The 26,143-nt window shown below is 47.0% G+C and overlaps 3 protein-coding genes across 39 annotated transcripts in view; 2 read left to right on the top strand and 1 right to left on the bottom strand.

Annotated features, from left to right (window-relative positions):
* The window catches only part of LOC126943623 (cytochrome b-c1 complex subunit Rieske, mitochondrial), a 1,156,760-nt gene that overhangs the window by 353,666 nt on the left and 776,951 nt on the right, over window positions 1-26,143 (bottom strand). The window contains exon 1 of one of the 37 annotated variants that reach the window (XM_050772620.1): window positions 24,191-24,194. The exons of 35 other annotated variants lie outside the window; for them this stretch is intronic. The gene's annotated coding sequence lies outside the window, so the exon portion shown is untranslated. Of the gene's footprint in view, window positions 1-14,801; window positions 14,806-24,190; window positions 24,195-26,143 lie in introns of those variants that run through there. One more of the 37 variants, XM_050772601.1, reaches the window with a different exon arrangement.
* PLEKHF1 (pleckstrin homology and FYVE domain containing 1) overlaps window positions 1-26,143 on the top strand; it is a 176,182-nt gene that overhangs the window by 69,639 nt on the left and 80,400 nt on the right. The window lies entirely within an intron of this gene.
* Window positions 1-26,143, top strand: part of POP4 (POP4 homolog, ribonuclease P/MRP subunit) — a 619,906-nt gene that overhangs the window by 577,601 nt on the left and 16,162 nt on the right. The gene's annotated exons all lie outside the window — the stretch shown is intronic.

Raw genomic sequence — 26,143 nt, 5'->3', positions numbered from 1 at the left:
CCGCTCCATGCTGCAAATAATAGAGCATTTTTAATTTGTGCAGCAGGGATGTTAATCTTTTGCCGTGTAATCCAGTCCTTGGGGAATGCCATAAATATGTGGTGCTGCGCATGTGAGGCTCCCTGCGGAGGGTACTCAATCAACCCAGCCCTCGCTTTCCTGCCTGTCTGTATGTCAATCTCTCAACACTCAATTAGGAAATATATGATAGGCTAATAGAGGATGGATGGATGGATGGATGGATGGATGGATGGATGGATGGATGGATGGATGGATGGGTGGGTGGATGAATGGATGGATGGATAAATGGATATAGAGGCAGAGAGAGACAAATGTTCAGATTATCAAACATCCCTTACCCCCCACCCATAAACCGTTTATGACTTCCGGATTTCGCCTGAACCAACAGCACAAATAAATCCCCAATGAATTATTCACATTTCAAAAGGATTCACTTCAGAATGCCTTTAAATAGCAAGCTCCTGTAGCATGTTTAAAATAGGATCTGAATCCCAATTTTATTATACAGAGAAAGAGAAGCACACACACACACATGAATAATGATTTAGAAGGTTAGACACCAAGGTGTTAAAAGTTTATGTTTCTGTGTAAGTGGACTTGTACGTACTTTAATGCTTGACTGAGGTCTGGCTTCTCTGTGACGAACCTTTATTACTTCTGTAATAAGATAAAAGCAGTAAAATATTTTTAATTTAACAAAAGACAATTCCACCCCCCAAAAATGTAAGATTCCATTTATAAAGATGTAACTCTCCACCTGTTTTCAGAAGCACATTTGCTGTGTAAAAAGAGGCTCTGCAGGAACATGCTGTTTAGTCCTCGTTCTTCAGTAACTGAGCATGGAGGCTCTGATCACATCACTGGGGTGGGGAGCTTGAGGCACCTCTGGGTGGGTGAACCCCGACCACACCCACTACACCAAGAGATGACTCACCAAGAGTTGTCCTGGTGGCAACCAGGACTCAGGGGAAGGAGAGACTGGAAATGTGGGATGCCTCTAGAACCGTGGACCCCAAAAGCTCTGCAGCGCCTGGACATTAACTGCATTTATTTATTCAACAAATATACATTGATAACTACTCCATAAACAGCACTGTACAGGAGAAAGAGATGAACTATGCAAGGATCACCCCCTAACCCACAGTAAGGGAGCTGGTGGTCTGGTAAGAGGAATCGACATCTCCACAGCTAAGTGGAATTCAAGCTGGACGGTGAAACCCACAGTAGGGAGCTTACCAAGGGACTCAGGAAGCGAAACAATTCATTGTGGTGGGTGGGGGTGGAGGCGTTAGCAAGGACTTATCAAATGTTTATGGAAATGAGCTCAAGTGGCATTTGAGCTGCGTTTTAAGAGGCCTCCTCCTCCCTCCCTGATGCTCGAAGAGTCTTATTAGACACAGACAGCTGGATCTCCCCTACAACCAGAGCCACTGTCGTTTGGGCAAAAGTAAATCCTTTCGCACCAGCGGCTGTCACCAGAAGTGGCAGCCTCATTGCATCTCTTTCTGAGGCGTGTTGAGATGTGGAAACAAGAGCCAGTGAGTCTTGAGGCATCTGAGACAGAGGCAGCCCATGTGGGAGTCTCGGAGCCCACTCAAGAGCGTGGATAAATCTCAGGACAGGGTTGTGGCAGGCAGCATATGCGGAAGGTTGAGTCAGCCCTGGAGAGTGGTACAGCAGGAGCAGCTCCAGGAGGCGGTGCCTGGGAGAGACGGGCTGCACCGCGTGAGTCAGAGGGCACCTGTCATGATGGAGACAGATGTGGGGTAAGTCAGTCACACCACAAATCAAAAATAACAAGGAAAACTCTGGGCAAATGCAACTAGAGAAACGTCAGCTCTTATCCTTGCCAAAGCCAGGCTTCTCCGTGCACAGAGACTCACCCCAGACAACAGAAACAGGGCTGGGTGGACGTTTTGCAAATGAATAATCAGAGAGAGCCACAGGATACATTTTTTGACCGTGTGGAAAGCTAAAATCAGTCAAATAAATGAGAAATTTGCCATTTCCCCCCTAAATTTTCTGAGGCGAGGACTAAGAAAATGATCCATCAAGCAGGAAATATTTTAGCAATTGGTTTTTATTTATTAGAGAGGTGTACAGAGTTTGGCATGCTACAGTGTATATTTTCTACAAAATAGAAATCCATAAAAACTAGAGAGAAAGTTGAGATTTTGTCCCTGCTTGTTGCTATGAAGTTCTCAGTTTCCCAATGTATGTCACTGGTAACGATGAAAAGGGGAATTTTTGCAATAACATCATATGCAAATGACCCTCGAGATAATGATTCAGCCACTCCAATGTGGGGACGTCTACTATCTTCCCACAACCTGGCTTACTCAGGCACTCAGGGCTAGAGATGTGACCTTTAGCTGTATCCTGACTATAGCAGAATCTTTTTGTGCCGTGCGTGACATTCCCTCAGCCCTCTCCAACTTCAGCCCCAGCCAGGGTGGAAGCTTCCAGGACAGACCCAGGCTCCTGTAGAGGAGAAAGGGATACTCAGGGGGGAACCCCGCGCCTCTCTGATTTTCTCTCCGGGGCTTCCTCTAAGCCATATAGCCTGTTTGGCTAAGAGCGGGCTCTGCGGAAGCACACTGCAGTTGGATGGCTCCTGGAGGGTCCCACAGGTGAATGTGTGCATCTCGCTGTCCGCAGGCAGATCCTTCTGGAAGGCATTGTGCCTGCTCCTCAGTGTACAGCCACGCCCCTGTTGCCCAACCAGTGAGCTCCATAGCACATCCTTTCTTGGCTTTTTCTTCTTCCAGACTCACACTCTCTGCTCCTTCTCTCCCACTTTCTAGACTGACCCCCAAATAAATGACTTCCCCCTCTGCCCTTGCCCCAGGCTCTAATGAGAACACAGACTGTGCAGTTGTGTGATGCCAGCATCCATTTCCCTCACTGGGGCATAGACTGGGTGTTTCCTTGGGGAATTGCCATGCTCTTGGTGTGCACAGATTTGGGGGAGGCAGATCCAGGGGGGAACCAAAGTGGCCAGATGCTCGCTTCCCCATCCCCGAGGCCGCCTCTGGGACAAGCACTGACTCATGCCTGAGCCACCACGTTCCCCTGGAGGGGAGCATGGGTGAGGAGAACAGCTCGCTGCCGGTCCCCAGGAGCAAGGTTTTGGTTTGCTGAACTGTTCCAGCTGTATGGCCCTGGCTGTGGCTTCTCCTTCCTGGTCCACCCAGCTCCCTTGGTGCCACCTACCTCCCCTGAGCGTCTGACACCCCTTTCCATTACCACCACCTAGAGATTCTCCCCAGTGGAAGAGAACAGGGCAGGTTCTGCGGGTGCCGCCCAGATCCCCGGCTGACAGGGTTAGCTGCAGTGACAGAGCCGGCTCAAGCCAGCCTAGGCTAGCCAGGGTAGTGTATCAGGATATGGGGAGCCTCACAGAACCCAAGAGTGGAATTCACCTGCGCATCAGGGTGGGGTTATGATCTGAATGTTTATGTCCTCCCAATATTCATATGTTGAAATCCTAACCCTCAAAATGATGGTTCAAGAAAGTGAGGGCCTTTGGGAGGTCATTACGTCATGAAGCCTCTATGGGATTAGTGCCCTTATAAAAGAGACCCCAGAGGGACCCTCACTCCTTCCACCAAGGACACAAAAATAAAGCACTGTCTGTGAACCAGGAAGCCCTCACCAGACACCAAATCTGCTGGTGCCTCCATCTTGGACTTCCCAGCCTCCAGAATGGTGAGAAACAAATTTCTGTTGTTTATAAGGCATCCAGCCTATGGGATTTTGTTATAACAGCCTGGATGGACTAAGACACCATCACTACCCAGTGTCTAACACATCTGCTTCATGCTCCTTTCTCTACCTACTGGCTTCCTTCACTCAGTGCCTTGCAGCTGGTGAAAAATGACCCACTCTCAAATATTCGTGATATATGCAGCTACCCAAAGAAGGGATGTTCACCTCTTTCTCCCACTTTCTCTCTTTTTCTCTCTCTCTCTTCCTCCCTCTGTCCCTCTCTCCCTCCTTTCCTTTCCCCCTCCATTTTCTCTCTCTCTCTCTCTCTCTCTCTCTCTCTCTCTCTCTCTCATGCATACACACACACACAGAGAGAGAGAGAGAGAGTCCTAATTCAAATTCCCAGAGAAGCACTCATATTGGCACAGCTTGGGTCAGACAACCAGTCCTAATTCATTCAGCCAACGATGACAAGGTACGAGGAGCGTGGTAATTCCCCAAGCAAACACCCAGCCTATGCCCCAGTGAGGGAAATGGATGCTGGCATCACACAGCTGCACAGTCTGCGTTCTCATTAGAGCCTGGGGCAAGGGCAGAGGGGGAAGTTATTTATTTGGGGGTCAGTCTAGAAAGCGGGAGAGAAGGAGCAGAGAGTGTGAGTCTGGAAGAAGAAAAAGCCAAGAAAGGATGTGCTATGGAGCTCACTGCTTGAGCACCAGGAGTGTGGCTGTACACTGAGGAGCAGGCACAATGCCTTCCAGAAGGATCTGCCTGCGGACAGCAAGATGCACACATTCACCTGTGGGACCCTCCAGGAGTCATCCAACTGCAGTTGGATGCACGAGGACTGGCCGCCCCAACCCCTAGGACTGCCAGCCCCAACCCCTAGGACTACCAGCCTCACCCCTGCAGCTGGAGGGAACAGAGTGCCACTGGGATCTGGGAAGATGCTCTAAAGGATGTTCACCAGAGCAGCACTCTTCAACAGTCTCCATGCATACGAATCACAGGAAGACCTTATTAAAACTCAGGTCTGGCTTCACTGGGCCTGGGGTAAGGCCTGAGGGTCCGCATTTCTAGAAAACTCACGGGGGCTGCTGATGTGGCTGTACAGGACCCATACGTTGAGTAGCAGAGTATTCCAGATTGGGTAAGGAGGACATACTCACCCCTCTTCATCTCACCAAGGAAGCCACCCACCCCTCCTTCCTTCCAATGAGAGAAACCTGTTTGCTTAACTGCAAAGATTAAAAGGAAGCCTTCTTACTTGTTGAAATATGATAAGGGGTGAGTTGTCACTGACATTTTGATGAGGCTTTTTTTACACAGGGACATTTAACACAGCCTACAAACCAAACAATTAAATGTTCAGTCAAGCAATTACTTTCACCAAGTAGTGAGCAAATCAGATCAAATCAGACCCCAGCCCTAAGCCTCACCCCATCATCTGCCAGGGATGGTGATGGGAACATCACTGATAAATTATAAATGGCAATTCTACATCTTGACACGGCACTTTTTCCTCGACCACATCAACTGGCCATGTCAAAGTGGTCTGTCATCTGTCCCACTTGCCCAGTCCCCAGAGTCCTCGGCTGTTTACCCTGGGCCCCCAGCCTCCTATAAATCTCACCCCCTGCAGTCGTGGTGTCTCCTGCCTTCTTTGAAGATGGGTCCTGATCTGCAGAGACCCTGATCTGCACCCATCATACTGTACCTTCCTCTCCCTGGTCTCCATCTGCTCTTGTCCTGTCCTGTTTGTGATCTCGATTGCCACAGGTACCAGCCTTCCCTTTTCCAACTGCTCTTTGTGGCTGCAGCCAATGTGGCCCTTCACAGACTTTCCCTTCTTGCAGGTGGTCAAGGTCTCTGCACAAGGCACCCCAGGCATGGGTCAGGGACCATTTAGGGCAGCAGCACCATCCTACCAGTGACCCTACAAACTGAATGCTACAGTGTCTGCCGTGAGGCTGCCAGATAGTGGAGATCCATATGTCCCTTTACTCAGAGCCTCAGAAACAGGCATATGGGGGTCTGGGGGGCCACATGGCACTGTGTTCCAGGGACCGCCTTCCAAGGGGAATCCTGCCAATGCAGAAGCAACACAGCCATGCATCAGGTACTCAGCACTTCACACGGCCACTGTACCCTATGTTTTGGCCCACCCTCTGCACAGCTGCATTCTGGAAAAGCAAGTTTCCCAACACTATCCAGAGCCAGAATTGGTACTCAGAATGTGCCTGTGGTCTTCACGGAGGTTAATCTTGGATGTAGACCTAGCCCCGGAGCCAAGAGTCTTCTTCTGGGCATCCACGCTTGCAAAGTAGCTTGCAACCCTCATTAGGGAAGTAACTTCTGAGAAGAGAATTCGGCATCCCTGACCCCTGCCTAAAGAACCCCCCTCCTCAATTCAGCAGCATGGTCAGGACTGGTTCAATCGCGAGTAACAGAAAAACAACTCATGTGACCGCAAAGTGCAGTCGTGGCCGGACCCAGGGTGCAAGCATTATCAGGACAAATTCTCCCTCCGTCTCTTGGTTCTGCCTTCCTTGGGCTGACCTGGCCGCAACGCAGGCTCCTCTCCATGTCTTGACTCCAAGGGCTCCTGCCTCACATCTTCCTAACTTAGCAACTCGTGGAATGGGCCCATTGGTCTGGCTTGGGTTGTGTGCCACACGGAGCCATTCACGGTGGCCAGGGAGACAAGGTGCTCTTCTCGGCCAGGCATGAGTCATAAGCCTAACACTAGAGCTAAGGACTGAGGGTGGGAGGTAGGACTCCTCAGAGAGAAGTTGAGGAGCTGCTGGCAAAAGAAGGCAAGCAAATCACAATTTGACTAAAATAACTAAATATTTGGGAACAACACATAGCTCTTTGACTCGCAATTACTACAAATAATATTACATTAAGCAGTTAACCGACAGACTCAAGAAATAGCATGTCCTGGATAATCCCATATTTCCAGTTAATGTAGTTGAGTCCCACACACCATACTCTCAGATTGCTGAAATTCTTAATTTGGGTTGACCCAGATGCAGATCCTGAGATTAGGATTTGAGCAAAAGTAGTCTCTTTGGGAGGTCATGAAATATCTGCAGGATAGAGGGAAAGTGAGACAGGGAAGGGAAGACACCCTAAAAAGAGTGTGCTATCAGGCTAGTTACCACTATGGGAGATTAGAACTAATCCAACAGGGGAACTAATTCCTTTGGGGAACTGTATTCACCTGTTCCCACACTGCTAATAGGGACATACAGGAGACTGGGTAATTTATAAAGGAAAGAGGTTTAATGGACTCATGGTTCCACATGGCTCAGGAGGCTCACAATCATGGGGGAAGACAAGGAGAAGAAAAGTTATCTCTTACATGGTGGCAGGCAAGAGAGTGTGTGCAGGGGAACTGCTATTTATATAACCATCAGATATTGTGAGACTTATTCACTACCACAAGAACAGTATGGGAGATAGCCCCCGTGATTCAATTATCTCCACCTGTCCTGCCCTTGACATGTGGGGATTATTACAGTTCAAGGGGAGATTTGAGTGGGGACACAGCCAAACCATATCAGGAACACTGAGGAGACTGGAACTAATCTGACTGGGGAATCCCACTGGGGAACTTCAATCCCAGGGGAGATTGCAAATCACACCTCAGAGCTGTCCTACCCAAGGGATGAGGGAGGTGGGGTATTGATACTCCCACTGCTGTCTGTCATTATTGAAAGCTGTTCCTGGGGCTGCTGACTTCCTGGCACTTCTGGCTTGCTGTGCCCATTGACAAAGGAGCCCCAGGCAAAGAGATGCAGGTTCTGGCCATTGGAAGTGGGATTGACATGCACAAAAGTGGGAAGGGTGAGAGGATACAGACAGGGAGCCAACGACATCTGCTACACCAATTTCCAAAGAATAACTGTGCTAAATTACATTGCCATGGAGGCCCAAAAGTCACTGGAGAATCATGTAATTCCTCTAGGGCTATCACAGGAATATCATTGTCTGCTGTGTCAAGCCCTTTACAAAAAATATAGTTAATAGAGATTTTTGATAGACCATTGAGTGAAGTCTCTTTACGGTGTTTAAATGTTAGAAATGTCTGCTTGGAGAGTGATACTTTATTTCACTTTGGTATTATTCTTACTAAGAATTTCAAAACATTTTATAAATAACATGGTCTCTAAGCCATCCTGAGAAAAGAAAACTGAATTTCAAGTGGGTTTTTTTTTTTTTTTTGAGTCAATTTCTTTTTTAAAAAAATCCAAACCAGTTGCATAACCTTCTAGAGACAAAGTCACTGACAGATTGATTTTTGCACATTTTACTCAATTGTTCTGACTTTTGACTAGAAGCTGCCACAGCAAATGTAAACACCAGCCTCTGGTGGGTTACTGTGGCCAGTTCACAGAGCTTGTCCCCACTTGTTTTCATCCCAAAGAAATAAAAACAGGGGTTAAAGAAGGAACATTTTGCTCTGGGAGAGTCCAAGCTGAGGATTTGATCATTACACATCAGAGTCATCCCAACTGCAGGCCATTAACCCGACATTCACAGGGCACTTTACTGTTTAAGAGGCAATTTAATGTCCATCATTTCATGTGACCCTGCGAGATAGGAAGGACATGGGTTACGAGTTCCACTCCACAGACGAGGGAACCAAGCCTCATCAGGCAGGGAGTTCCTGAGGTTGTTGGAAGAGGTAGAAGCCAAACAAATCTCTAAACTCACCACGTTCTATAGTAAAGGTGTTTCCACTACACTGTTGGGTCCCAAATGTTAGGTTTCTCATGAATTAGTAAAAGTATTAGATTGAACCATCTGACACTGCCATTTTTATGAGTCACGGTGATCAAATACAGCAAATTTGCCATTTTATGGGTCAAAAACAGTCAAATGTTAGCAATTTCACATGGTCTGACCTAATATGAAACAATTGGAAAGCTGGTTTTGGTGAGCAAGAACACTGAGAAAAACTTCACTATTAATGCCATTTCAGACACGAAGGACATTTTAACCAAAAAGATAGGAAGGTTGCATCTCAGCACACAGGACCTTGTACCTTTGTACTTGCTGCACTGTCCACTTTGTGCTCATTGGACCAGGTTTGGGAGCCAGGGAGTCACGTCACTCTAGAGTCTTCCCGGCTGACTTTCTCCCTCATGAAAAGAAAATGCCAGGGGAGCCCCTCTTGGGGCCACTGTCATGGAAACTCTGTGCTCCAGGGATAGGGCTCTGATTCGGCCCCCTCCTTCATCCCATTGACCTGCCAGCCAGCCCCACTGGCCCCAAGAAATGAAAGAGGGTGGCAGGTAGGAGGCAGCTGTCATCTGATTCTCAGGTAAGGCATGGCAAAGCATAGGAGGGCTGCAAAAGTGGCAAGCAATGTCATCTGCCTGCGGAACCACCCCCACCAAATAGTGAAGATTAGATACACAAGGGAGCAACTCCTCCGATGCATCTCACAGCAGAAAGCTGCAGGCTGAGTGACAGTAATGACTCATAATGCATAACTGTTTTAAGACAATATCTTTTTATAGTTTTTATAAAAGAAATTTGTGTGTTTCGTCTTTCCCTGAATCAAGCTCAATATTCAAGTCAAGCATTTTCAAGAATGGGCCCCACAGATCATCATCTTCACTGCATTATTTCTAATTGCATTATTGCTTAATTGCAGAGCAATAGAGTGCGTAATTTGAGAGCTGTGATGCCTGGGGGGCCAGGGATGATTTAACTTTCCACGCAAAGCCCAGAGCTGGGGAAAACTGGCCTGAAGACAGCAGTAGGGGCACAGGCTCCTTTTTCAGCTGCCTTTTTTAATATTTCACCTCTAGCCACATCAGAGAAGCATCAGAGAGCAAAGACCCCTTGATTGGATCACACCTCATGCTACCCTTGCAGCAGAACAGCCTCATGAAGAGACCTGAAGTTCAGAAATGATGCATCCAGCAGTCATTCTATGCCTGCCACTGGGCTGCATGAGCACCAGGAATGCAAAGAAAAATAGATCTTGGTTCCTGGCAACTGGAGAGCCAGAGTCTAGCAAAGGGGAAACAGAGATGTCAGCAGAGCTACTTGATGATGGAGACAAGCTGAGGAGGCTTCCTTGAGAAGGGGAGCCTAGACCTAGTCTCTATTTAAAAAAAAAAAAGAAAGAAAGAAAGAAAGAAAGAAGGAAAGAAAGAAAGAGAGAGAGAGAGAGAAAGAAAGAAAGAAAGAAAGAAAGAAAGAAAGAAAGAAAGAAAGAAAGAAAGAAAGAAAGAAAGAAAGGGAAAAAAAGAAGAAAAAGAAAGAAAGTTAGGTAAACAAGGGACTGTGAGACTAGGTGCCGACCCGACCTGCTTCTCTTGGATGCCATGGATTGGTTGAGTGCTGCCAGAAGGAGCCAGTAAGTGGGGCGGAGTGGGGGGGGGTGGGTGCAGATATAGAGAAGCGGAGAAGGAAAACAAGGGTGTGATTTTGGATGAAGTCCTAGACCCAGCCTAACCCCGTGGGAATCTCTGGAGTATAATTGCACCTCAGAGTTTGACCTGCACCAAGGCAATGATGTTGGGCTTTTTTTTTTTTTTTTTTTTTTTTTTTTGAGATGGAGTTTCACTCTTGTCACCCAGGCTGGAGTGCAATGGCGCTATCTTGGCTCATTGCAACCTCTGCCTCCCAGGTTCAAGCGATTCTCCTGCCTCAGCCTCCCAAGTAGCTGGGATTACAGGCGCCCGCTCTCAGTCTCGGCTAATTTTTGTATTATTAGTAGAGGCAGGGTTTCACCATGTTGGCCAGGCTGGTCTCTAATGATGCTGGGCTTTTCTTCTCCCAACCAGTCACTGACTGTGGGCTGCTCTGAGATACACAGGTCCTTCTCTGCATGCATGGGAGGAGGCTGTAGTGCCCAAGAGCAGCCTACAGGAGGTCGCAGGTTGCAGGTGCAGTCTATTAGCAGAAAGCACACAGATGCTTGGGGATAGCTGCATGGAGTTAATAAAAGTGATCCAAGAGGATCAAGGTGGGTACAGCCCCCAATCTGTAAACGCCATGTGACTTGACCCTGACCATGAGATGTGGATGGAAGGAGATTTGCCAAATTCAGATCTGCACATATAACCCCCAGCACAATTAGCCACTTGACCTGCTCTCTTTCCAGTTAGTATAAGTCCTCCAACTTAGTTCTTCCTTTTCAAAATCATTTTAGCTATTCTAGATATTTTACTTGCACATAAAATTTTTAATTAGCTATTCTCGATTATTTTAGTTCCACATAAATTTTTAAACTAGCAGATCTCTTTCTACCAAAAAAAAAAAAAAAAAAAAAAAAAAAAAAACTTCTTGAATTTTGATTGGGATCATGTTGAATCTGTAGATCAATTTGGAGACAGTTGACATCTTAATAAAACTGAATCTTCTGATCCATGAACATGGTATATCTCTCCCCATTTTTTTAGATCTCTTTAATTTCTCTCAACAATGTTTTGTTGGTTTCAGTCTGCAAATCAGGTACATCTTTTGCCAAATTTATCTCTAGGTATTTCAAATACCTGATGCTATTTCATTATTCTAAATTTAAATTTCTTATTGTTGATCATATATAGAAAGACAGTGTACTTGTGTATATTGATCTTTTTCTTGCAACATGACTGAGCTTATTTATAAGTTCCACAGGTTTTTTTAGATTGATTCCTTAGGATATTTTCCATAGGTGAAGATGCTGTCAGCAAAAAAAGATGGTTTTGCTTCTTCCTTTTTTAACTGTATGCTTGTTGTTGTTTTTTTTTTCTTTTCATGCCTTATTCCACTAACTAGAAACTCTGGAATAATGTTGGACAGATGTGCTAAGAGTGAACATTCTTGTCTTGTTACTATCTTATAGGAAAAGCATTTTGCTTTTCACTGTTAAGTGTGATGTTAGCAGACTTTTCATAGAAAGGTTTTATCAGCCTAAAAATAATTCTCTCTATTCCTAGTTTACTTAGGATTTTTATCATGATTGGATATTGGATTTTGTCAAGTGATTTTTCTGTATCTGTTGAGATAAGCACATGATTTTCCTTTTTAGCCTGGAAAAAGTGAATCACACTGATTTATCATCAAGTCTCCCCTTGGTCATGATTTTTTAGGTTCTGTTGGAACCAACTTGCTAAAATTTTGCTAAGAATTTTTGCATCTGTGTTTGTGAGGAATCTCTGTAGTTTTCTTTTCTTATAGTGACTTTTTCTGGTTTTGAGATTAGTGTTAATGCTGACCTCATACAATGAATTAGGAAGTATTGCCTCATCTTCAATATTCTGGAAAAGTTTGGATAGAATTGGCATTATTTCTTTCTCAGATAATGCTAATTTTTTTAACCACCTGGGCCTGGAATTTTCTTTGGAGGAAGATTTCTAACTCTGAATTTAATGTCATTAATAGATATAGGGCTATTTGGGTTGTCTATCTTTTTTTTAGTAAGCTTTAGTCATTTGTGTCTTTCAAAAACTTTGCCCACTTCATCTAAATCATAGGGTGCTGAGTGTTTTTCTGGATTACCTGTGTATTACAAGGTCTCTCCATTCTGACTATTGGGAATATGACCCGACCCAGGCCTTGTGATTTCCAGAAATTGTTCTACCTTCTTCTTTCTAGTGTTTTCTTCAGTGGCCTCAAGCAGCTTCTTCGTAAGCATTCATTGATGGGTACTCAGAAGAAGACCTGGGTGGGACCAGCATATCTCTGAGCACTCTCCACACCACACTGTCTCTCCAACTCAAGGAAACCACTGGACTCTGTCTGGACACCCAGGCACATCTCCATCCCTGTCATGGAATCTCGCTCCAGGCGGTGAGCTCAGGCAATCCAGGCCTCATCCCACTTGTTTCCTTTCTCTCATGAGTCACTGCCTTGTGCTGCCTTTTGTTCAATGCCTAAAAACAGTGGTTTCAAATATTGTATCTGCTTTTTCAGTTGTTTATGATGGCCAGGTAAACCCAGTCCCTATTACTTTATCACAGCCAGAAGCAGAAGGCTACTCTGGACATCTTGAATTTGAGGCTCCTGCAGAATACCAAACTGCAGATATCTAGCAAACAGTTGTTAAGTAATGAGAGAGATTGCGACCAGAGATAAATTTTGGAAGCAAATGCATAAAGCTGTTAACTAAAACACAGCTGGAGGGAGCTTCTAGTAGAGGAATGATGGTGTCTTAAAGACAAAACCCACTGGACCAGGGTAGACACAAAGGAGACCATGAAGTAGAAAAGCAGAAAAAAGCTAGAAATACATGAGAACTCACTGGAAAAGGAGGTCGTGGAAACCAGGGCTTGGAGAGTTTCAAGAAGCTGAAGGTATCCACAGTGCCTAGTGCCCCAGAGACTGTGGGCATGATGTTGGGAGGGCAGGCTCCAGGCACGATGCCATCAGGCTGTAAGTGCACCTGTGCTGTTGCTTCGTGTGTGCTGGCCCCACTGGTTTTGCTAATGTGGCAAACTCGTCCCCTCTGCCAGAGAAGATTGAGGTGGGGTGAGTGAATGAGATGGGAAGAATAGCACAGATCATACTTTCACAAAGCTTGGCTGAGAAGGGAGGGAGAGTAGTAGCTAGTAGTAGTACCAGAAGACCGGGACAGGCAGTGGCAGAATTTCTTAGTTTCAAAGTCTTAAGCCTGTGAACAGTCTAAGGAAGCAAAGGGAATTGGCAGATAGAACCTGGGATAGGGAAGGAAGAGACTTGATGGGGCAAGATACCATGTGATGGGAAGGGGGAAGAGTTTTGCCCTGGGCAGGAGAAAAGAAAATAAGTGCCAAAGTAGAAAAGGTTTCAGATGAGATAACAAGTCTGTGATCCAACTACCACTCTCCCTATTTACCAAGAGAGGTTGACAACACACAGGCGGGTCACATGCTAGCCTGAGGGCAGCCTGGCCACAGCCTCAGATTGGTTCCCACTAGCCCAACCTGCAATGCTGAGACCAGTTCTCACAGCTGGTGGCAGGAAGTCCCATAAATGCACTGAGGTCACAGGCATCTGCGCACAGTGCTCAAGACCACAGTTTAGGGCTGCCTTGAGTCACCCAAGTGTTGTGACTCATACAAGACACTAAAGAAATCCATCTTCCATAGCATCTGTACCTGAAGCATTAGGTTCCACACAGCAGAGGTGGAAACATCTCGTTTCTTTTTCTTTTTTTTTTTTTTTTTTTTACTTTTATTTTAGATTCAGGGGTACACGTGCAGGTTTGGTACATGGGTATATTGTATGATGCTGAGGTTTGGGGTGTGATTTATCCCATCACCCAGGTAATGAGCATAATACTCAATAGGTGGTTTTTCAGCCCTTGCCCCCTTCCTTCTCTGCTCTAGGAGTCCCCAGTGTCTATGGTTGCCATCATTATGTCCACAAGTGCCCAATATTTAGCTCCCACTCATCAGTGAAAACTTGCAGTATTTTGTTTCCTGTTTCTGAGATAACTCACTTAGGATAACGGCCTCCAGCTGCATCCAGCTGGCAAGGACCTAATTTTGTTCTTTTTCATGGCTGCAGAGTATTCCATGGTGTATATGCACCATATTTTTCTTTATCCAATACACTGTTGGTGGGCAACTGGGTTGATTCCATGTCTTTGCTATTGTGAATAGTGCCGCAGTGAACATACAAGTGTATGTGTCTTTTTGGTAGAATGATTTATATTCCTTTGGGTAGATACCCAGTAATGGGATTGCTGGGCTGAATGGTAGTTCTGTTTTAAGTTCTTTGAGAAATCTCCAAACTGCTTTCCACAGTGCCTGAACTATTTTACAGTCCCACCAACAGTGTATAAGCATTCAGTTTTCTCTACAGCGTCATCAACATCTGTTATTTTTTGACTTTTTAGTAGTAGCCATTCTGACTGGTGTGAAACGGTATCTCATTGTGAGAACCACCTGATTTCTACTAGATCGACTAGATCTCTCACAGTTGACAGATTTTGGCAATCCGAACTGCTTTAAGCCAAAGGGGAATTTATTGGGCTGGATTCAGCTGCAGCTGGATCTGGAACTCAGAAGTGTTAAGTCCTGGCCTGTCCCTCCATCTCTCAGGTCTGCCCGATGCACAGGTGGCTACATATGGTGGCATGTCCCCCAGCTTTACAACAATTTCAGAGTTGGCTGGGCACGGTGGCTCACATCTGTGATCCCAGCACTTTGGGAGGCCAAGGTGGGAGGATTGGTCGAGGCCAGGAGTTCAAGACGAGACCAGCCTGGAAAACATAGCAAGACCCCATCTCTACTAAAAATAAAGAGATTAGCCAGGTGCCACCTGCGATCCTAGCTACCTGAGAGTCTGAGGCAGGAGGATCACTTTAGCCCAGGAGGTTAAGGCTGCAGTGAGCCATTGATTGTACCACCACACTCCAACCTCGGTGATAGAGTGAGACCCATCTCTAGAAAAGAAAAGTTCCAGAGTTGAGCCATCCTGGTTCTGTGTACCAGGGGGTACAAGGTACAGGTAAGTTATAGATGCCCTGCCTGGATCATCCTGAACCAATCACCAGGGTGAGAGAGACTGAGTGTGCTGACCTGGTGAGCCCAGGATGGAATCAGCCTCACCGGATGCATCTGGGCTGAGAGTGGGATGGGCAGATCCTCCTGCAAAAATCAGACAAGCTATTATTGGAGAGGAAGCAGATGCCAGGAGGCCAAACTGATGTCCCCTGCAAGAAATCTGCAGGGGCCGACCTGAAGGCAACAGCTGTGGGAGGACTGCCCCAGGATTAGAGCACACAGACTCAAGGAAACTCGGCCCAAATGTGCTTTTGTCATGAAATTTCATCTTCACAGGGTATGTGTATGAAGGAGAGACATGGCAAGCCTCAAGCTTGGAAGCTGAACATGTCATTCTGGAAACACTGGTGCATCATTTTATTAGTCCATTCTCATGCTGCTATAAAGAACTGCCTGAGACTGGGTAATTTATAAAGGAAAGAAGTTTAATTGACTCAGAGTTCCACATGGCTGGGGAGGCCTCAGGAAACTTACAATCATGGTGGAAGGGGAAGCAAACATGTCCTTCTTCACATGGCAGCAGGAGAGAGAAGAATGAGAGCTGAGCGAAGGGGAAAGCCCTTTATAAAACCATCAGACCTCGTGAGAACTAACTCAGTATCACAAGAATAGCATGGGGAAAACTGGCCCCTTGATTAAATTACCTCCCACAGGGTCCCTCCCATGACATGTGGGGATCATGGGAACTACAACTCAAGATGAGATTTGGGTGGAGACACAGTCACACCATATCAATCATGTAGGCTGAGAAAAACCATTTTCATTAGCTTCCCCTCGACCTTCCATGTAGCTGCAAATGAACCCACAGTTTCATCTCGAGAATTCAACTGGAACTATTCCCTTTGTTAAATAAACTTCATTTAAGGGCTGACTGCATTGGGCCCTGGGAGAAAATGCATCTTTGCTTTTGCTGAGACCAATCTAGGTCAGCAAAGCAAAAGCTTTATATTTTTTTAGAGACATGAACTGCAGCTTAGATGAAGGCCAGGGGAAGCATCCACTCTGAAGGTGCAAAGTGGAGAACCGCAAGTAGTCACAGCGGGAGCAGGATCCGGAGGCCCCCTGCCGCCTCCCCTGCCCCTCCGCCAGGAAAGCCCTTTGAAACAGAGCATCCTACGTTTGCAAGCCAGCACCAGCAATGTCTTCAGGGCAGTCTCAGAGCGCTCCCTGCCGCCTAGGGCCTGAAGCAGTGCTTTCCAAAGTAGGTTTTGCAGAGGCTGCTAGTTTGTTCAGGAAGGAGACATGGGGGAATTGAGGTCTCTGTTCTCCACCCCATATCCTTTTGCTAGAAGGAGACAGCCATGCAGTAGCCACCTGCAAAATGGTCCCCAGTGACCCCTGCCTCTTGGTATTGTGGTCCTCTCCCACACCAAGCAGGACTGGCTCATGCGACAATAGAACATTGCAGAAATGATGGTGTCTGTGGAGAGTCGTTCATGAAAAGCACTGCAGCTCCTGCCTTGCTAGCTATTGAATCATCCACTCTGGAGAAGCCAGCTAAAGATATACTCAAAACCGTCCTCAAATCATGGCAAGGAACTTAGGACCCCTACCCACATCCCTGTGTGGGGGCCATCCTGGGACTGGATGCTACACCCAGAGCCAAGCCTACAGATGAACAAAGCTCTGGCTGACATGTGGACTGCAAGTTGGAAAACCCTGAGGCAGGACTACTCAGTTAAGCCATTCCGAAGTTCCTGACCTGCAGAAACTGAAATAGGAAATGTCCTTTTAAGCCACTACGTTTTGGGGTAATTGGTTGTGCAGTAATAAATGGAAACACTCCACTTCCAGATGCAGGCGAACAAGTCTTGTCTCCTCTTTATCCCCTGGTACTTACAAGACTTGCTCTCACTCGGTGCCCTGATCCCACCCTGCTGGGCAGAAGCTTCCTGAGGGCAGAGACCAGGTTATAATTAATCATTCTTCCTGTGTCTATGTCCCTGATATCCCACACACTGTAAATGCTGCATGAACACTTACCAGATTCACTTGAATTTCTGTCTTTTTGGATGAGAGAAATCCTGGGAGCACAGCTGTGTTTCCTTCTCCCAGAAATTTCCTTCCTCAACTCAAGATGAGAAATACAGCTTTTTAATTAACAGAAACCATCTCAACCCAGCTCTCAAGTCATTTGATGTGATTCGGGGACTGCTTCTTGCACAGACAACAGTTACTTGCAAAAAAAGCCCACAAATCAATGCAATCAATTTCAGGAAATTGGGTCCAGCGAGCAGCCTCCACATCCAGGAGGGACCTCACTGCAGCACAGATGGGCGGCACGCGTCTGATCGGCCAGCTCACTGTCCCTGCTGAGCCACAGGCTTCTAGCCACCTGCTGATCAGCAAGGACTTCACATGTGTCCTCTACCCGCCTGCCACTCTGCCGAGGCATCCAATGCAGCGCCCCAGTCCCCAACAGGCTTTCATTCAGCTAAGCGAGATGTTCATGCGGAAGGATCAGCTACACTCAAATGGGAATTCACTCAGGACTGGTTAGCATGTTATTGACTCTAAATGGTCTTGGAGAACTGAGAAAGGGATCTTTGTTCAGGGAAACTATACCACAACCTCCCCTCAGGGCACAGGAACCTCAGGGAGTTCATGGTCTATTGGGGAAAACTTTCCACAGAGGGGATTTCAAAGGGTGTGCAGGGAGTGGCTGGGAAGGAAGAAAGGATAATCCAAGCTGTTGAGTCTTCATGAACAAACAGCCCAGAGAGACGGGGTGACTCATGAACAAACAGCCCAGAGAGACGGGGTGACAAGGAGTTTGTCATGACCCAGCATGAAGTGTGAGATGGAGTGACGAGAGATAAGGTTAGGGGCACAGGCTATGAGGATGTTGGTAGATAATTCATGAGTGTCCCACATTTCTGCACATCTTGTGAGCAGAGGCACTGTTGGCCCTTGTGGTAGACTATCTTTTCAAGGCTATTTATACACTGAACAGCTTTGGAAGATAGAGAGAGATTTGCAAAGGGCAGGCATGCTGACAGCCCACTATGTAAAAAGTAAGGGACCCTAAGAGTTCCTTGCCTGGAACAAAACCCACTGCATGTGCAGTTTCCCTCAGCCCTCTGCATTGCCCTGGGGAATTGGAACTCAGAGAATCAGTACACAAAAATACTGACACTCTACTGCTTTTGCTGTGAGAATAAAGCCCTTTGTTTCTGACCCAGGGGTCTTCTGTCTTCTCTCAGCTTCCATGAAACTGTGGCAGACTCACCCGTCAGCTTGCAGAAGCGTATAATCGCAGACCTGTCTCAGTTCCTGATAGGAGAACCCTGAATTCCAGGTTTTATCCTGCCAGTCCTTGAGTAGAGAAATTACATTTGCCTTTAGCTGTAGAAGGTGTCACTGGCAACTGTAATCCCAGCACTTTGGGAGGCCGAGGCAGGAGGCTCACTTGAGAGCAGGAGTTCGGGTGAAACCCCATCTCTACTAAAAATACAAAAATTAGCCAGCCATGGTGCAGGTGCCTGTAATCCCAGCTACTCAGGAGGCTGAGGCAGGAGACTTGCTTCAACCCAGGAGGAGGAGGTTACAGTGAGTACCATTGTACTCCAGCCTGGGCAACAGAGTAAGACTCTATTGGAGGGACATCTGTTGGATTTTTTTACCCCCAAAAAAGTGCAGAAATCTGTTAAGGATAAAGTTAAATTTCTCTGACCTTTTTTCTGAGCAGGAATTAAGTGAGGAGTCTACAGGGTAGAAAGAGGAGAAACCTGGTGTGCCTAAGGGAAATTAGAGGAGAGTCCAGAGACTCAGAGCCCAGGGCCACTGCCTGGAGGGCTTGGCCAAACTTGCCTCTTGGCTATAGCTGACAGCTTCCTGGGCTAGATCATCGCCTTCCTCTGCAGACACGGGCATCTGAACCTCCCTGGAAAATGTCTTAGGAAGCTCAGGAGGCCACAATAAAATACCACAGACAGGAGGCTTAAGCAACAGAAGTTTATTTTGTTTATTTTCTCACAGTCCTGGAGGCTGGAAGTTCGAGATCAGGGAGCTAGTGAGCCAGTGGCCATTGTGTTCTCCATGGCAGAAAGAGCACACACACACACTTTGCTGCCTCTTCTTCCTTTTTTTTTTTTTTTTTTTTTTTTTTTTGAGATGGAGCCTCGCTCTGTCGCCCAGGCTAGAGTACAGTGGCACGATCTTGGCTCACTGCAGCCTCTGCCTCCTGGGTTCAAATGATTCTCCTGCCTCAGCCTCCCACATAGCTGGGACTACAGGTGCCCACCACCACACCCAGCTAATTTTTGTATTTTTAGTAGAGACAGTGTTTCACCATGTTGGCCAGGCTGATCTTGAACTCCTGACCTCAAGTGATCCACCTGCCTCAGCCTCCCAAAGTGCTGGGATTACAGGCATGAGCCACCGCACTGGCCCTGCTGTCTCTCTTAAAAGGACACTACTCTCATCACGAGGGTCCCACCCTCATGGCCTCATCTCAACCTAATCATCTCCCAAAGACCCCATTTGCAAACACCACCACATTAAGGGCTAAGGCTTCAACATAGGAATTTGGGGAAGGGGCACAGTTCAGTCCACAGCGGGCAGTTCTGATGCCTCTGACTTATCCCACAGCCCCGAGGGACCCCTTACGTCCTCAAGCCGGGGGGACCTTCAGCACCGGCTGGCTCAGCCTCCTGCTACTGGGTGGGGAACGGCGGCATTATCAAGAGTACATGAGAAATCGCAAGGAGGCAGAAACCCAGCTCACCTCTTCCCTCAACCATCCAATGCACCCTGAGGGTCAAACTGGTGACATCGTCTGAACACTTTCCCTTTTGAGCTCATCTAAACCTAATGTCTTACCTTTTCGGTCCCACTACAAATAACACCTGGTTATTACAACAATAATATCTGCTGGAAAATCCCCTACCCTGTTGCAGTCAAACAGGCAATTGGAAAATGAAAATATTAGGGTGCCCTAGACCCAGGAGTCATAAGATATTCTTCCAAGACAATCGACATCAGACAAATGTGGTAAAGAGGTGAGTTGTCACGGGTACAGGATCTCCCCAACTTAGTGTCTGAGAATCTAGAAGTTTCAGCAAAAACCTGTGCCTAGAAAAGCTGCCAGAGGAATGGCCAGGCTGGACTAGAGTCCGTGATTCCAGCTGGACCCACTGTCTGTAGCGACCATTCCTCGTCTGAAGGGCATCGTCTCGGGTCAACGCGGCAAACTCGAAACTCCACAGCAGAGGCGCTGACACCTAAGAATCCTACAGCCCAGTGAGTGAGGCTGTTCTGATCCACTCTTGCTGGCCAGCTGTCAAAACACTCTGCACCTGCTCTCAGACCATAACAAGTATTACTCATGAAGGTGATAGTTCCTCAGGCCCACAGGAATAAAGACACACACACACACACACACACACACACACACACACACACACACACACACACACAGGCATTTTTAAAAATGCAATAGGTCAACAACACTCAATCTAAAACCCTAGGAGCTGGTCGCGGTAGCTCACACCTCTAATCCCAGCGCTTTGGGAGGCTGAGGCGGGCGGATCACTTGAGGTCATGAGTTCAAGACTAGCCTGGCCAACATGGCTAAATCCCATCTCTACTAAAAATACAAAATTAGCCAGACATGGTGGTGCATGCCTGTAGTCCCAGCTACTCAGGAGGCTAAGGCATGAGAATTGCTTGAACCCAGAAAGCGGAGGTTGCAGTGAGCCGAGATCACACCACTGCACACCAGCCTGGATGACAAAGCAAGACTCTATCTCAAAAGTAAATAAATAAGTAAATAAATAAAAAATAAAGAAAACCCTGGAAGCCTTTGCTGTTGGATTATTTCTGGCTCTGTCTATATTTGATAGAGTCAATTTCCATCTTTCAATTTAAAGTTTTCTCACAGTGGTGATAAAATATGGGGTTTGGGAATGAAAATGCCTGCTGCAGGGGAAGAAAGAGGAGGCTGTTGCCTGAAGCACAAGGAGCCGAGGCTGCTCAAAGTTCTGCTGTGTCATTTCTTCCTCGTCATTGCCGCCCAGGGAGCATCAAGCATCACCGGTATTAGGGGATCGGACCGGCTTTTAAACCTCTGTCTTCAGGGCCCCTCTGCCAGGTGCAGTTTCCTGCTTCATCTGTTGAGTAGGTTGGTCAAATCAAATCTCCTGGACCCCCTCCAAGGGTGTGGTTGCCCTGGGCCCTACGCAGTGATACATCACACAGCTTCATCCCTTCCAATTAGCGCCCGGTACACGAATTGATGTACTGAGAATTAACATCATTGATCTTCATCCAAGAATATGGCCAAAAAGGCATAATTTTTTTCTGATCAATGTTGCTGATCAATGACCTAATATAAAAAAGGAAAAAAGGAAGGGCCTCCCCGGGCATCAGGCTGGATTGATGTGCCTCTATGCATACAGTTCCCATAGACCTCAGGGCCTGTTCTCTGCTAGGGATTCGCATTAATAACAGTCTTTCAAGCACAATGAGAAACGTGTGCTCCGTGCTTCCAAGGAAAACTCATGTGTCTCCAAGAGGGAGGGGAAATCAGGCACCTCCTATAGCAACCAGCCTCGGGGCAGACAGAACTCAGTGCCTGCCACAGCTAGGTAAGGCCCAGTGGCCCACTTTATAGAAGTGGCAGGAACCAGTGGGCTCCCCACGTCCGCCCCCTCTAGGCCACTGTCTTTGTGCCACAGTTTATTGGGATCCTCTGTGGGAGGTGGACCAGGGAGTAAAAAGGAAAGAAAACAATTTACTTCTCCCCAGTTACATCCAACCGAAGTAAGTCAAGCTCTCTGGGAATCTGTCCATGGCAGTGGAAATTCTAGCTCCGGGTTTCCAGTGTGAAGGCAAAAGGGTGAACTCGTCCACATGTTACCAATCTCAAGTCTCCTTTTTATCTCCTCCCAGGGCTCCTTTTGCCCCTACCCCCAGCCCCCAGCCTGACTCCATTAGTCATGCCTCAGCTGACCGGCAAGAAGCTCACCTTGTCACACTGCAGGGTTTATTTATTACCCACGCTGGGGGTATTTGCATTTCAAAATAAGACCCTGCAGAAAGCAATGCTCCACCTAAAAGAATGACTCTCCATTGTTTGAATGTCAAACACTGTGGTTTCCTGGAGCAGGGGCTCCCAGCTTGGTACACTGTTGCGGTTGGGGGACCAGCATTTATGATGCCTCTGGAATGACACTGATTAGGAGGCCACCTTTTTGGTGCCTTTCAGTTGATTTCAGACGTTCAGTCATTCATGTACTCTTTCTCCAACGCTGTCTGTGCGTCTGCCCGGCACCCATACCATGGATGCACGATGGTGACAGGCAGCACTGTGATAACAGCGTGGCAGAGTTTACCATTCCCACCATCCCCTCCACCTTTGGCCTCTCCTCCACAATTACTTGCTTTTCTTTGATAAAGAGGAGGGAAAATTGCAAGCTGGTCTCCTAACCCAGATGTCACCAATAAATATCACCAGCTAGTCACTAACCTCAAAAAATCAAGCTGAATTGGTAGCAATTTTGCTAAGTAACTTCAGTTCCTTTTGTCTTTTGTCTCAATTTCTACCTTTATATGGAAAAGGACACTTGTCACATGAAATTCATGAGCTCATGTCTATACCTCACTGCCCAGTGTTGTATTACTTACTCTGCGGTATGAGTGTCTCTCTCCATTGTAATAACAAGGTCACTGGGCAGAAAATCATTTCATAGTAAAAGGGGTAAAGACACCTCCAAAAGAAAAAAAAAAAAAAAGACAGGAGTGGAAATCAATCCCTCACCTTCCTCAAAGCAGCCCTGTCTCGTAACAGCCACAATCTAGCCGTGAATCCTGCCATCTGGAAGCACCCCCTCCTCTCCTTCCGCCTCACTGACGCACCATCAATTTCCAAATGTCATCGACAATCCCGCCTCTTCCCCAGGGTCTCGTAATTTCTCTCTCCTTTTACCCTCTATCTTATTTAAACCACTTGACTCTGTCCTGTCTGTTCTGGAGGTGTTGATCAAAACCATTACATTGTTTATAGAGAAATGCCCTTAGCTTCTGGATGTCTGCAGTTTCTAGTCACAAGGGCTGTGATTCTTTGAAGTGGCCAGTAAACCGGATTTTTGACAGGTGTGGAGGGAAATAATTCCCAGACTGAGGAAAGAAGCTGCAAGCCATCGTCTCATTCCTTGTGTTAGAATGCCATCAAGTGACAGGCCGGAGAACACCGCTGCAGACCTTGGGCACCTTTTATGTCTAATATTCCAAGACCTCCCCAGGGGAGAAAATATGTAAACCAATAAATATAAATGCCAAAATAACCTGTCATAGTCCAAATGGCCAAATTAATATTAAAGGCAGTTCTTGTCCAGGTGTCAAGAAGCTTTATCTATTTATTTATTTATTTAGATCAAGTCTCACTCTGTTGCCCAGGCCAGAGTGCAGTGGCACGATCTCAGCTCACTGCAACCTCTGCCTCCCAGAGTCAAGCAATTCTCATGGTTCAGTCTCCGAAGTAGCTGGAATTACAGGCGAGCACTACCACACTCGGCTAATTTTTGTATTTCTACTAGAAACAGGGTTTCACCATATTGGCCAGGCTGGTCTCGAACTCCTGACCTCAAGTGATCTGCCCGCTCCGGCCTCCAAAGTGCTGGAATTACAGGCATGAGCCACTGCACCCAGTCAGAATTCCCTATATTCTTGAATAGAATATAAGATGGTAGAAACCGAACAATCTGAGAATTATAACCCAATTTTCAGCATTGCAATGCTGGGTCATGTTTTACTATTTGGCTCCGGATGGAAAGAAGCCAGGGGCAACCTTCAAAGCCACACCAGTGCTCCAAAAGGAAAGGCCAACAGGGGCCACAGGTGTGTGCTAAAGCTGTATCCTCCATCCAGAGGCTCATGGCTTCTGGGGATCTTCAAGGAGCCTAAAGACCCGAGAGAAATAGGGGAACTTCCTCAAGCTCACAAAGAGAGCAGCTGCACCCCAGCCCCGGCCCCTGCTGCTCTGCAGATAAGCGCCAGGTATGAAATGAGGGCCGGTCCTCGGAATTGTGCGTTGACAGGCAGGGTTGAAGCTTCAGGAATGAGGTGATGGTAAATGCCTGCACATACAGATTTGACATTTTTTTCCCCCTCTTACACACAAGGTCTCACTCTGTCATCCAGGCTAGAGTACAGTGGCTTAATCTTAGCTCAACGCAGCCTCGAACTCCTCAGCTCAAGCGATCCTCCTGTCTCAGCCTTCTGAGTGGCTGGGACCACAGGACTAGTAACAGCACGGAGAAGATGGAAATGACACCGAGTCCAGACCAGAAGGGGGACATTCCACAAGCTGACAATCTCCACGTCCCAGCACTTCAGACAGCTGAAGCCCCTGAAGCCTCAGACAGCTGAGGGCTCCTTGCAGTGAAGCAGCCTTCAGGCCCCACAGCACCCAGAGAGCTTCTCCCAGGGTCCCTCTCTCTCTATCATCAGTGGTACCTGGTTGCAGGGAGATTGGTAGGGGTCCCCAGGGATTCCTTCATGTGATAAGCTAGACACAGGGCCCCAAAGAGGCTTCGGGACTTGAGGAAGATGAATATTTACCAGATGATTACAAAGGAAGAGTGTGGCTGGGCGAGGTGGCTCACACCTGTAATCCCAACACTTTGGGAGGCCGAGGCAGGCAAATCACTTGAGGTTAGGAGTTTGAGACCAGCCGAGACAATAGAGTGAAGCCCCATCTCTTCTAAAAGTACAAAAATTAGCAGAGCGTGATGGCGCATGCCTGTAGTCCCAGCTACTCGGGAGGCTGAGGCAGAAGAATCGCTAGAACCCGGGAGGCAGAGGTTGCGGTGAGCTGAGATGGCACCACTGCACTCCAGGCTGGGTGACGGAGCAAGACTCTGTCTCAAAAAAAAAAAAAAAGAAAAAAAAAAAAAGAAGAGGGTGTATGGTCTGGGGAAGTATTCTCAGTAGTTATAAAAGTGTTAAGTCTGCCTGGGTGCAGTGGCTCATGCCTGCCTGTAATTCCAGCACTTTGGGAGGCCACGGTGAGAGGATCAATTGAGGCCAGGAGTTCAAGACCAGCCTGGGCAACATAGTGAGACCCCCATTTTTACCAAAATGTTTTTAATTACCCAGGCATGATGACATGCGCCTATGGTCCCAGCCACTCAGGAGGCTGAGATAGGAGGATTGCTTGAGCCCAGGAGTTTGAGGCTGTTATGATCGCACCACTGCACTCTAGCCTGGGAAACAGAGCAAGACCCTGTCTCTAAGGAAAAAAAAAAATTGTTAAATTGGAACATGCAGGTATTTACCATCACAGGGAACACTGAAAGTATTTTTGAGCTTTGAATTTCCATGCCCCTGCTGAAAATTCCTCCCCTGCTCACCTGTTTGACCCATCTTTCCCTCTAAGTTTGTTAATCTATTTATAGTAGTATTTTAAAGGCCTCGCCTTCCAGTTCAGCATCTGGGTCACCTACGCTTCTGCTCTAGTGACTTTCTTTCCACGATTGTGGGTCACAGTGTCCTGTTTCTGTGGGTGTCGTATACACTGTTTTTCACATTTCACGCTGGATGTGGTGTATTAAAGAACAGCAGAGACTAGAGAAGACTAAAGGATCTTTCCATCTCCCAGAAGGGCACCCCTTTTCCTTTCAGGCAGTTTTGCTGAGGGGTTGACCTCTGCACTGAATCACATTTAAGCAGCTTCAGATCCCCTCTGGCTTCAAATCATTTTCTTTTTTTTGATACAGGGTCACACACTGTTGCCCAGGCTGGAGTGCAGTTGCAATCATAGCTCACTGTAGCCTTGACCTTCACCTCCTGGGCTCAATCAGTCCTCCCAGCTCTGCCTCCAGAGCAACTGGGACTATGAGTGTGTGCCACCACGCCTGGCTAATTTTTTATTTTTAAAAAATTTGTACAGATGGGGTCTCACATGTTGCCCAGGC

Source organism: Macaca thibetana, chromosome 19 (genome assembly GCF_024542745.1).
Source record: "Macaca thibetana thibetana isolate TM-01 chromosome 19, ASM2454274v1, whole genome shotgun sequence".
Taxonomy (NCBI): domain Eukaryota; kingdom Metazoa; phylum Chordata; class Mammalia; order Primates; family Cercopithecidae; genus Macaca; species Macaca thibetana.
Note: the sequence above shows the minus strand (reverse complement) of the source record. Positions and strands in the feature narration are given on the sequence as shown.